Here is a 13,357-nt window from a genome sequence, read left to right on the forward strand (position 1 = left end):
ATTGAGAGAGGCGGATCTTACATTAGAGAAGGCAATTAATGTTTGCCGTGCCAGCGAGATCACGTCAAGTCAAGTTAAAGTACTCAATGAAGAGATTGAAGTGCACAAAATAAATACTGAAAACTGACAAGAGTAGGACAAAACCAGCTCCATAGGATGACCGAAAGGAAGTTAACTGCAACAGATGTGGTTATAAACATGGATACAGAAAATGTCCAGCCTTTGGTCAGACATGCAAGTTATGCCAGAAAAGAAATCACTTTTCAAAGATGTGCAATTCGCAGGAGCACGCAAGGAAAATGCATGCTGTGGAACAGAGTGAGGGCAACAGTGACATGTTCATTGGCACAGTTGACGTGGAACAGGAGGTATGCATAAAGAATATTGACAATGCAGAGATGGAGAATGAAGATGATTGGACTCAAGATCTGATAATAAACAGGAGGAATATGACATTTAAGCTTGACACTGGGGCAAAGTGCAATGTAATGTCAGCAGAAACATTCAACTCACTGGACATCAGGAAGACAGAAAATTCACCTGCAAGCTTGTTGCATATTTAGGCCACATGATGGCGCCATTGGGAAAGAAAGCACTCACCTGTGTGTACAAAGGACAAAAACACAAGATAGAGTTTGAGATAATACAGCAACATGTTCCAGCAATACTGGGCAAAGCAACATGCACAAAGCTAGGCCTCTTGCATTTGTACAGAGCCCTGGTGAGACCACACCTGGAGTATTGTGTACAGTTTTGGTCTCCAGGGTTAAGGAAGGACATCCTGGCTGTAGAGGAAGTGCAGCGTAAATTCACGAGGTTAATTCCTGGGATGTCTGGACTGTCTTACACAGAGAGGTTAGAGAGACTGGGCTTGTACACGCTGGAATTAAGGAGATTGAGAGGGGATCTGATTGAAACATATAAGATTATTAAGGGATTGGACAAGATAGAGGCAGGGAATATGTTCCAGATGCTGGGAGAGTCCAGTACCAGAGGGCATGGTTTGAGAATAAGGGGTAGGTCATTTAGGACAGAGTTAAGGAAAAACTTCTTCTCCCAGAGAGTTGTGGGGGTCTGGAATGCACTGCCTTGGAAGGCAGTGGAGGCCAATTCTCTGGATGCTTTCAAGAAGGAGCTAGATAGGTATCTTATGGATAGGGGAATCAAGGGATATGGGGACAAGGCAGGAACCAGGTATTGATAGTAGATGATCAGCCATGATCTCAAAATGGCGGTGCAGGCTCGAAGGGCCGAATGGTCTACTTCTGCACCTATTGTCTATTGTCTATTGGTGAAGCGAATCTATGGTGTTGAGAAAGAAAATTACATTCTCAAAGACTTTGCTGACTTGTTTTCTGGATTAGGATGTTTATCAGGGAAACACCATATCCAGATTGATCCAACTGTTGCACCAGTCGTACATGCTCCGAGAAAGATTCCAGTAGCTCTCAGGGATCGAGTAGTGGACGAGCTACACAGAATGGAACAGATGAGAGTCATAACGAGACAAATAGAACCGACTGACTGGGTGAATAGTATAGTGACAGTGGTCACAGAAAAAAATGATGAGGATTTGCATGGATCCACAAGCTCTCAACCAAGCCATCAAAAGAGAGCACTATCAGCTGCTCACAGTTGAAGAGGTTGTCTCCCGCATGCCTAATGTGAAACACTTTTCAGTATTGGATGCAAATCAAGGTTTCTGGCAGATCAAGCTGGATGAAGAAAGTTCCAAATTATGCACTTTCAACACACCCATAGGGAGATATCATTTCCTGCGTCTACCCTTTAGGATTCCTTCTGCATCAGAGGTATTCCAGAGGTCCGTGGCACAAATGGTTGAAGGCCTGGACGGAGTGGTCAATATCATTGATGATTTGCTGATATGGGGTGACAGAATTGAGGAACATGATCAGAGATTGAGGAAGCTTCTGGAGAGAGCACGTGAGTACAACCTAAAACTGAACAAAAGTAAATGTAGGATCAGAACTACAGAGATCAAATACATAGATTATGTACTCAGCGCTGATGGGCTAAAACCAGATAATGAAAAGGTCAGGGCTGTGGTACAGCTACCACCACCTGAAGACAAGCAAGGACTTTTGAGGTTCATGGGCATGATACAGTATCTTGCCAAGTTCATTCCCAACTTATCAGAGGTCAGTGCTCCACTTCGAAAGCTACTAGAGAGCAACACTGAATGGCATTGGGAAGACGAACAAAAGAAAAGTTTTGACACATTGAAGCAGTTGGTTACCAATGCACCAGCACTCAAGTTCTATGATGTCAATAAACTGGTGACAATGTCTGTGGATGCCAGTTCGGAGGGAATAGGAGCTGTTATACTGCAGGCTGGGAGGCCTGTGGCATATGGATCACGAGCACTCACAGACTGTCAACGCCGATATGCTCAAATCGAGAAGGAATTACTTGCCATAGTTTATGGGTGTGAGAAGTTCCATCAATATGCGAATGGCAAAGAAATCCAGGTTGAAAGTGATCACAAACCACTTGAGAGCATCTTCAAAAAGCCACTTCATCAAGCTCCTATGAGGCTGCAAAGGATGCTTCTCAGGCTACAGAGGTACACTCTCACAGTTACCTATAAGCCAGGAAAAGAACTGCACATCGCTGATGCTTTGAGCCGTGCTTACCTCAAAGAGCAAAAGGAAGAGTTGCTAGGAAGAGAGATGGAGGTCAACTGGGTTACACCTCAGCTACCCATCTCTGAGGAGAAGTTAAACATGTTCAGGAAAGCGACTGCGGATGATCCTGAAATGCAAATGCTAAAAAACAGTACAATGAATGGATGGCCAACAGAAAGAAAAGATGTTCCAAAGGAAATGCAGAAATACTGGACATTTAAAATAAAGAGGAAATCAGCTATGCATCAGGACTAATGTTCAAAACGGCAAAACTCATCGTACCAAACCAAATGAGATGGGAAATGCTCAACAGAATTCATGAGTCACCCCTGAGGATAGTGAAATGTAAAGAAAGAGCAAGGGACATTCTGTATTGGCCGGGTATGTCAACTCAGATAGAGGACATTGTGTCTCAGTGTGCTGTTTGTAATGAAAACAAATGAATATCTGCTTTGTGTGGTCTACTATTCAAAATATCTGGAAATCACCAAGTTAAGTGACATGTCCAGTCAAGGTGTCATTACCGCAATGAAGTTGACATTCGCAAGACTTGGTATTCCAGATATTGTCATTAGTGACAATGGTCCACAATATGCCAGTGGTTAGTTTAGAGGGTTCTCAGAAAGCTGGGAATTTCAACATGTTACTTCCCATCCTGGGCACGCTCAGTGTAATGGACAAACAGAGAGAACTGTATAAACTGTGAAGAACATGCTCAAGAAGGCACAAAGCAGCAACAGTGACCCGTACATTGCTCTGCTTGAATACTGCAACACACTGATTGAGGGTGTGGGGTTCTCTCCTGCACAGCTGTTGATGGGATGTCGTCTGAAGTCCAAGCTGCCAACAGCCACAATTCTACTGACTCCTGAAAGTAATGCTCAAGGTCATGACAAGCAAATAAAGCAAAAGAGCTACTATAACAGACATACAAGACAGTTACCAGATCTGCATACAGGTGAAAATGTCAGAATACAGAGAGGAGACACTTGGCAACCAGCTGTGGTTGTGAACAGACATCAGCAACCAAGATCCTTCATAGTTTGCACGCCAGATGGAAGAGTCTACAGGAGGAACATGAAGCATCTACAGAAGACAGGCGAGAGGGAGTTTCCACGTACAGATGCACAGGACATTTCCACAGATACAGACATGGAAACAAACGACACCAAGAGTGATGCAGACCGCAAAGACGCAGAGGTCACTCAAGAGACTGACACTGATGAAGGACAAGCATAGTCACAGTTGTGTTACACACGGTCTGGGAGACAAGTCAAACTTCCAGCTGGATACAGAGACTAGTTCACACAGTCTCACACAGTTTGAGGCAAAGTCACACATGCTATAAGTTCCAAGGTGTGAAATAAAAGGTTTATTAGTTTATGTTAGTAAAAGAAAATACACTGCTGTTAGTATTGTAAGATACAATGTCGAATACAGTATAGACAATAGACAATAGGTGCAGAAGTAGACCATTCGGCCCTTCGAGCCTGCACCACCATTTTGAGATCATGGCTGATCATCTACTATAAATACCCGGTTCCTGCCTTGTCCCCATATCCTTTGATTCCCCTAGCCATAAGATACCTATCTAGCTCCTTCTTGAAAGCTAATTAAAAGTTAATTTTTTTTTAGTTTATGTTATGTCTGTTGCAATGTAAGAAAGGCATTGGTTTGGTAATTCAGTGTTGTAAAAAATATCTTGAGAAGGAGGATGTAATGTATTGTGTGGATTGTGTGAGTATTCGTAGGTCAGAGTGCGTATGATGTTAAGACAGGGGGAGGGAAGGAATAAGAAAAATGGAAGTCTGTTGAATAAGCGTGGTTGTTCAGTCTACAGCGGTGTCCGAGTCACATCAATACCACAATTGGGGGTTGCTCCATGACAGCGGGAAGATGTACAAGTAAACACACACAGCGCTCAGGCACAGATCGTACCCGACCAGAACTTTACACACTGCACCAGTATTATTGAGACTGGCTGGCAGCCGAGGTTGTGAACTGTGACTGAACGGGTGAGTAAGGCCGCCACACAGAATGATAATTTTAAACGTAAACAACACGCAAAATTTTGGAGGAACTCAGCAGGCCAGGAACATCTATGGAAAAAAGTTTTGGCCCGTCAGTATTCCTCCAGCATTTTGAGTGCGTTGCTCGGATTTGTGGTTAAAACAAACTTGTTGCTCGAGTGCGACCGCTGACAACACGGGCATGACAGCACAGGGGAGGAGCAGTTTTGTAAGGCTTTCTCTTTGCGTTTAGACGCAAAATACCTGTCAGCACTACAAAAGGTCTACTTTGATCTACTTCGCGAAAAAAATTTTGATCGATATAATCCTGAGCACGTAAGTGAACGGAATGTTCTGCCAACACAAACACTTCCGGAATAATTTGTTCACTGCAGTGACCTGACCCACACTGAATTTGTGATGCAATCTGGTAACTTCCACTACCGGGATACAGTACGTCATATGAACAAGTTTGTAAATACTTTCCCCCTTAATCAAGTATGAGAATAGAAAGCCAGCAGGGCTTATTCGCTAATTACTACAGTTGTTCCCTGCGCATGCTTCGACTATCATTTTAGTCTGATCTTTTAAAAAAAAGTTAGAGTTGATAAATAATTGTAAATCTGAATATTATTAGGTAAGCATCTTTCAGAATTACATAACAATTCACAGAAACAAATATAGTACACTATTATACCATTTTCAGAAAAAAACACAATTAAGTTCTGTACTTTTCAGTTAGATCCATATATGTCAGTAAAATCCCCGATTACAAGAGAAAGGTCTGGGATAAAACTGCCTAATTGGGCATTAGTTGATGGAGAAATGTTGGTCAGGATGTGAAATGAACCCATGGACCATGCTCCATCCTTGGTCTGGGATTTGAAATTTAACAGTTGTCGAGTATGACCAACACAGCCAAACTTCCACTTCTGGGATAAAGTACAACTTCTGTGAAAAAGTGTGCAAATACTTCTGGCATATTCAGATCACAACATGCTTGTTCACCTCGTTCATTTCCAAATTGCAAACTCCAAATGGAGTGCAGATCCCTCAGTCACTCGTAACACCTCAGACAACTGGCTATCTCTGAAGGGATTTATTCAATGAATGTTAAATATTAGAATACAAGATTAGAGTTGTCTGAACAGTTAAAATGTGAATAATACGCTAGGTGTGTTTCATTCAAGGCACTTGAGCTCTTTCAAAGTGTAGTGAATAACATAATTAGTTACAGTTCGTTTGAAATGATTGGATGCGAAACAATCTCCATTGTTATTTGGCTTGGCAACAGAAGCCGAGCTGAACTCCTCGTTGGACTTCTGACTAATAGAGAATTAGATAAACAGCACAGAGCACCACCAGTACGGGCAAGAATTTCAGCAGGATTGGCCAAGAGGCATTTTGCTGACTACTAGGAACCACGCGCGTTTTAGTGGGCTTGATGGTGCGGTGCCACTGTGTCAAGATGGTTTCCCGGGCTTTTGGCCATTTTCCAGGTCCCATCAATCGAAACTGGAAAGATGTGCAGGGGCCAAGGAAAACTTGAAATGCCAGCTGTGGATCAGTGAGGAGGAGGTGCCTGATGTTGGGTTTTACACCGATCAGCTCAGCTATCTCATCCATGTAGGGTATGAAATCAACTTGAATGGTGTGCCTTTGGGAGCTGACGTATCTTTGCATGGAAAGAGAAACAGAAGGGAATTTATTTATTTAGAGATCAGTACGGTAACCGGCCCTTCCAGCCCAATGACCCTGCACCACACAATTAACCAGAGGAAACCAGAGTCCTCGGAGGAAACCCACATGGTCAAAGGAAGAACACAGAAACTCCTTATAGGCAGTGGCAGGAATTGAACCTGGGTCACTGGTGCTACTTGCAATAGACCTAGAACACCATGTTAGGGATCTGGAGCAGCAGCCCTTGGGCTTGTACAGGAGAGTGCGGAGATAATCGATCAGAGTGACAGGGAAGTAGTCACCCCGAAGTTGCAGGAGGCGAGTAGCTGGGTGACTGTCAGGAGAAATGGAAAAGTGAATAGGCAGTCAGCGCAGGGCACCCCTGTGGCCGTTCCCCTCAATGATAAGTATATTGTTTTGGATATTGTCGTGGGAATGACCTCCCAGGGAAATGCCACAGAGATTGGATTACTGGCACTGAGCATGGGTCCGTGCTGCAGAAGGGAATGAGGGAGAAGAGGGGAGCGGTAGTGATAGGGGTCACAATAGTCATGGGAACAGACGTGAGATTCTATGGACATGAATGGTACACCAAATGGTATGTTGCCTCCCAGGTGCCGGGGTCAGGGACGTCTCAGATCACGTCCACAGCATTTTGGAGAGGGAGGGGGAGCAGCCAGGTGTCTTGGTACATATTGGTACCAATGACATAGGAAGGAGAAGCAATGAGGTCCTGAAAAGAGAATTTAGAAAACTAGGTAGAAAGCCGAGAAGCAGGACCTCCTGGGTTGTAATTTCTAGATTGCTGTCTCAGCCATGCACCAGTGAGGGTAGAAACAGGATAATTTGGCAAATTACTGCAAGGCTGAGAAGCTGGTGCAGGGGGCAGGGTTTCAGGTTCTTGGATCATTGGATCTCTTCTGGGGGAGCTCTGACCTGTTCAAAAGTGACGGGTTGCACCTGAACCTGAGGGGAACCGATATTCTCGCGGGCAGGTTTGTTAGAGTTGTTTGGGAGGGATTAGACTAACCTGGCAGGAGGTGGGAACCAGAGTGAAGGGATTCGGGATAGAACAAATGATATTAAAGCAGTCAGTCAGGAAGGGCAGGTGGATGATAAGTCATAAGGGTGTGTATCAGTGTATTAGGGATGCAGAATCAACAAAAGCAGCAAATACAGTTTTCAAAGTGTTATTAGAAATATGGTGGATGATCTTGTTACACTTTTACAGATTGTCAAGTATGATGTTCTAGCCATCACTGAATCATGGCTGAAGGATGGTTGTAGTTGAGAGCTGAATGTCCAAGGTTACACATTATATCGGAGGGATAGGAAGGTAGGCAGAGGGGGTGGTGTGGCTCTACTGGTAAAGAATGGCATCAAATCAGTAGAAAGATGTGACATAGGATCGGAAGATGTTGAATCCTTGTGGGATGAGTTCATTAACTTCAAGGGTAAAAGGTCCCTGATCGCAGTTATTTTTAGGCCTCCCAACAGTAGCTGGGATGTGGACCACAGATTACAACGGAAGAAAGAAAAGGTGTGTCAAAAGGGCAATGTTATGATAGCCATGGGAGATTTCAAAATGCAGGTCGATTGGGAAAATAAGGTTGAAAATGGATCTTAAGAGAGTGAGCTTGTTGAATGCCTATGAGATGGCTTTTTAGAGCAGTTTGTCATTGAGGCCATTAGAGAATCAGCTATACTGGATCAGGTGTTATATAATGAACCGGTGGTGATTAGAGAGCTTAAGGTAAAAGAACCATTAGGAGGCAGTGATCACAATATGATTGAGTTCAGCTTGAAATTTGATGGCGAGAATGTAAAGTCTGACGTAGCAAAATTTCAGTGGAGTAAAGGAAATTACAGTGGTATGAGAGAGAAGCTGGCAAAGTAATTTGGAAGGAGCTGCTGGCAGGGATGTCAGCAGAGCAGCAATGGTGTGAGTTTCTGTGAAAAGTGAGGAAGGTGCAGGACATGTGTATTCCAAAAGTGAAGAAATACTCAAATGGCGAAGTAGTACAACTGTGGCTGACAAGGGAAGTCAAAGCTAATGTAAAAGCAAAAGAGAGGGCATACAACAAAGCAAAAATTAGTGGGAAGATAGAGGATTGGGAAGCTTTTAAACCCCTATAGAGAGCAGCTATAGGAATCATTAGGAAGGTAAAGTTGAAATATGAAAGCAAGCTAACAAACAGTATCAAAGTGGATAGTGAAGCTTTTTCAAGTATGTAAAAAAAACTACAAGAGCTGGGAGTGGATGTAGGTCCACTAGAAAATGAGGCCAGAGAAATCATAACAGGGGCCAAGGAGATGACAGATGAACTAAATGAGTATTTTACATCAGTCTTCACTGTGGAAGACACTAGCTGGTGCCAGATGTTGAAGGGTATGAGGGAAGAGAAGAGAGTGCAGTTACTATTACAAGGGAGAAGGTACTCAAAAAGCTGAAAGACCTAAGGGTACATAAGTTACCCAGACTAGATGATCTGCACCCTAGGGTTCTGAAAGAGGTAGCGGTAGAGATTATGGAGACATTAGAATTGATCTTTCAAAAAAAAAATCATTGTGCTCTGGCATGGTGCCAGAGGACTGGAAAATTGCAAATGTCACTCCACTCTAAAGGAGCAAGGCAGCAGAAAGGAAATTATAGACCAGTTAGCATGACCTTGGTGGTTGGGAAGATGTTGGTGTCAGTTGTAAAGGATGAGGTTATGGAATACTTGGTGACACAGGACAAGATAGGAAAAGCCAGCCTGGTTTCCTAAGGAAATATCTTGCCTGATGAATCTGTTGGAATTCTTTGAAGAGATTACAAGTAGGATAGATGAAGGGATGCAGTAGATGTTGTATATTTGGTCTTTCATAAAGCCTTTGACAAGGTGCCATACATGAGGCTGCTAACCAAGTTAGGAGACCATGGTATGACAGGAAAGTTTCTTTCTTTCTTTCTTTTTTCAATCTTTTTATTGATTTTTTAAAAAGTGTGTATACAAACAGGAGGAGAATATCTGGTATCTATGTCAATAGCAGTACATACAGAAGTTAAAATAAACAATATCAGAATCACACAGTGTTGATCTACAAAGTATGAATTTGATATAGAATGTATAACTCCTCTTATCAATTTATGAAGAAAGGAAGGACTATTAGAAATTTTTGTATAAAAGAAAAGAGAAGGAAAAAAACCCACTATTCTAAACAGAAAAAAAGGACTGGGCAGTCCATCTCGAGAGAAAAACCAAGAGAAGAGAGACTCTGATCAAATCCAAGTTTCTGAAAAAATAGCTGGAAGAGAATCAGTACAAAAATCAGATCATATGAAAATATTAAATAAAAGATCGCCAGATTTCTTCAAATTTAAAGAATGTATCCAATGTCCGACTTATTTTCTCTAGACTTAAACAGGACATGATAGAGGAAAGCCAATAAAAGGCAGTAGGAGGGTTAGGGTCCTTCCATTTAAGTAAAATGGCTTTCCTAGCCAATAAGTTTGAAAAGGCTATGATCCACTGAGCGGAAGCAGGAATATATCCTGCTTCCGATGGAATAATCCCAAAAACAGCTGTAAATAAGTTTGGTTGTAAATCCAGATCCAGCATTTTAGATAAGGTTTTAAAAACATCTTTCCAAAAATTCTCCAACTTTATGCAAGACCAAAACATACGAGTTAAAGTGGCCACCTGAGTATTACATCTATCACAAATAGGATCTCAATTTTAAATCAGGCTTTTTAAATTTGGAAAACCAAAGGTATAATAACTTTTTTGGATTTGTTTATAGGGGATTGTTTAATGTCTTTTACTCAGCTAGCGGATAAATTTGATTTATCCAATGTACAGTTTTTTAGATATTTACAAATTAGGATTTTTTTTTTACGTACTTTGCTTCCAAATTATCTCTCTGCTTATCCGTCTAATATAATAGATATCCTCTTCCAGGTTAAACCACTCCAAAAAGGATCAATAGCTACAATTTATAAATGGTTATTGAATTTACGAATGTTATCTAATGATAAAATTAAAGTTGTCTGGGAATTGGAATTTCAAGAGTTACCTTCAGATAATCAATGGAGTAAAATTTTTCATCCGGTAAGTACTGCATCTATTTGTGCCCATCAATCCTTGATACAGTTCAGGGTAGTGCATTGGGTACATATGTCAAAGGATAAATTAACCCATATTTTTCCCAATATTAATGCCATTTGTGATAGATGTAATACTCAGGTGGACGGGAAAGTTACTGGTATGGTTAGAGCATTGGCTGATTGGTGGGAGGCAGCAAGTGGGAATAAAAGGATGCTTTACTGGTTGGTTACCAGTGACTAGTGGTGTTCCGCAGAGGTTGGTGTTGGGACCACTTCTTTCTATGTTATATATCAATGATTTAGATGATGTCATAGATGGCTTTGTTGCCTTATCTGCAGATGATACAAACATTGGTGGAGGGGCAGGTAGTGTTGAGGAAACAGGTAGGCTGCAGAAGGACTTAGACAGATTAGGAGAATGGGCAAGAAAGTGGCAAATGAAATACAATGTTGGAAAATGCATGGTCATGTGCTTTAGTAGTAGAAGTAAATGTGGGAACTATTTTCTAAATGGGGAGAACGTCCAAAAATCTGAGATGCAGAGGGACTTGGGAGACCTTGTGCAGAACACCCTAAAGGTTAACTTGCAGGTCGAGTCAGTGGTGGGGAAGGTAACTGCAGTGTTAGCATTCATTTCAAGAGGTCGAGAATACAAGAGCAGGGATGTGATGTTGAGGCTTTATAAGGCACTGGTGAGGCCTCACCTTGAGTATTGTGAACAGTTTTGGTCTCATAAGAAAAGATGTGCTGGCATTGGAGAGGATTCAGAGGAGGTTCACAAAGATGATTCTGGAATGAAAGGGTTATTGTACGAGGGATGCTTGATAGCTCTGGGTCTGTAGTTCTGGAATTTAGAAGGATGAGGGAGATCTCATGGATACTTTTCAAATGTTGAAATGCCTAGACAGTGTAGATGTGGAAAGGATGTTTCCCATGGCGGGGGAGTCTTGGACAAGAGGGCACAGCCTCAGGAGAGAGGGGCATCCATTTAAAACAGATGTGGAGAAATTTCTTTAGCTAAAGGGTGGTGAATTTGTGGAATTTATTACCACAGGCAGCTGTGGAGCCTCGGTCGTTGGGTGTATTTAAGGCAGAACTTGATGGGTTCTGGATTGGACAGGACATCAAAGGTTACGGGGAGAAGGCGGAGGAGGGAGAGAAAAGGATTAGCCTTGATTGAATGGTGGAGCAAATTCAATGTGCCAAATGGCCTAATTCTGCTCCTATATCTTATGGTCTAATATATTGCAGATGTTTATAGCCAGAAAAACAGAAAAGTACTGAAAATCGTCAACAATTTAAGCATCAACTGTGGAGAGAAACTTGATTACTGTTAGCAACTGATGAAAGGTGTTGGTGTTGGCCCCAACACCAACTGTACTTCTTCCTATAGATACTGCCTGGCCTGCTGCATTCCACCAGCATTTTGTGTGTGTTGCTTGAATTTTCAGCATCTGCAGATTTCCTCATGTTTTCATCAGAACTTCTTTAGTTCTTATGAAAGGTCACTGATCTGAAGGAAGACACCTTGGTTAGCATGGACAAGTTGGGCCAAATGGTGTGTGTGTGTGTGTGTGTGTGTGTGTGTGTGTGTGTGTGTGTGTGTGTGTGTGTGTGTGTGTGTGTGTGTGTGTGTGTGTGTGTGTGTGTGTGTGTGTGTGTGTGTGTGTGTGTATTATATAGAGGGGCTTCCATTAGTCTTGATAGACCATTGATTTGCACCTTGGAAAGTTGCCTGGTTGGCTTGGAAAACTAAGAGTTTATTAAGATTTTCTGATTTATTTTCGGACAACTGTTTTATGTCTTTTGAGCAATTATCTAATAAATATAATTTGCCTAGATTTCATTTTTTTAGATACTTACAGGTTAGGCATTTTTTAAGTATGGTACTTCCTACGTTTCCAAATTTTGTGTCTTCAGATATTTTGGAGAGTTTGTTTGAATTAAACCCTTCTCAAAAAGGGCTTATATCAAAACTTTATAATATAATTATGAAGATACGTTCAGTGCCCTTTGATAAGACCAAAAATGATTGGGAAAGAGAGCTCAATCTTATTATTCCTATTGAGAATTGGGATAGAATTCTTCAATTAGTTAATACATCATCTATATGTGCCAAACATTCATTAATACAATTCAAGGTTGTACATAGGGCCCATATGTCCCAGGATAAATTAGCTCATTTTTATTCTTATATAAACCCTATTTGTGACAGATGTCAATTAGAAATCGCGTCTTTAACTCATATGTTTTGGTCATGTCCGCTTTTGAAAAAATATTGGAAAGATATTTTTGATATTATCTCTGCGGTACTGAACATTGATTTACAACCCCATCCTATTACCGCAATTTTTGGTTTACCGATGATGGACTCACTCCATTTATCTCCTTCCGCCTGTCGAATGATTGCTTTTCTCACTTTGATGGCTAGAAGATCTATTTTGTTGAATTGGAAGGAAATTAATCCTCCCACGGTATTTCATTGGCTTTCTCAAACTATGTTATGTCTAAATTTAGAAAAAATTAGAAGTGCTGTATTTGATACTTCTATTAAATTTGAAAAGATATGGAGATCATTTATTCAATATTTTCATATGATGTAATATGGCCCTGTGCCAAGCTTATTGGTTTTTTCAGCTTTAATCGTATTTATGTTGAGAGGATCGGAGTTGATGACATTGATGTTTATGTATTCTTGTGAGATACTATAAACAGCCCTTTTTTTTCTCTTTTTTTTAGTTTTTTTTTCTTTTTTTGCTTCCTTTTTTTCCCCTTAGATACTAGATTAGTAGGTTAGTCAACTTTGCATATTTTTTTCTTTTTTTATATTATATATTATGAAATATCTAGATTTACCTTGTTCATATATATACTATATGGTTCATGTTTCGGGAAAACTTACTTATACTGTATTCATTGCTTATGTATTCCTTCAC

General features: G+C 41.2%; 1 protein-coding gene across 1 annotated transcript in view; it reads left to right on the top strand.

Moving 5' to 3' along the window:
• The first annotated feature begins 4,459 nt into the window (after positions 1 to 4,459).
• LOC140737397 (flavin-containing monooxygenase 5-like) overlaps positions 4,460 to 13,357 on the top strand; it is a 138,083-nt gene continuing 129,185 nt past the window's right edge. Inside the window, exon 1 of the mRNA XM_073063881.1 lies at positions 4,460 to 4,660. The gene's annotated coding sequence lies outside the window, so the exon portion shown is untranslated. The remainder of the gene's footprint in view (positions 4,661 to 13,357) is intronic.

Source organism: Hemitrygon akajei, chromosome 12 (genome assembly GCF_048418815.1).
Source record: "Hemitrygon akajei chromosome 12, sHemAka1.3, whole genome shotgun sequence".
NCBI lineage: Eukaryota > Metazoa > Chordata > Chondrichthyes > Myliobatiformes > Dasyatidae > Hemitrygon > Hemitrygon akajei.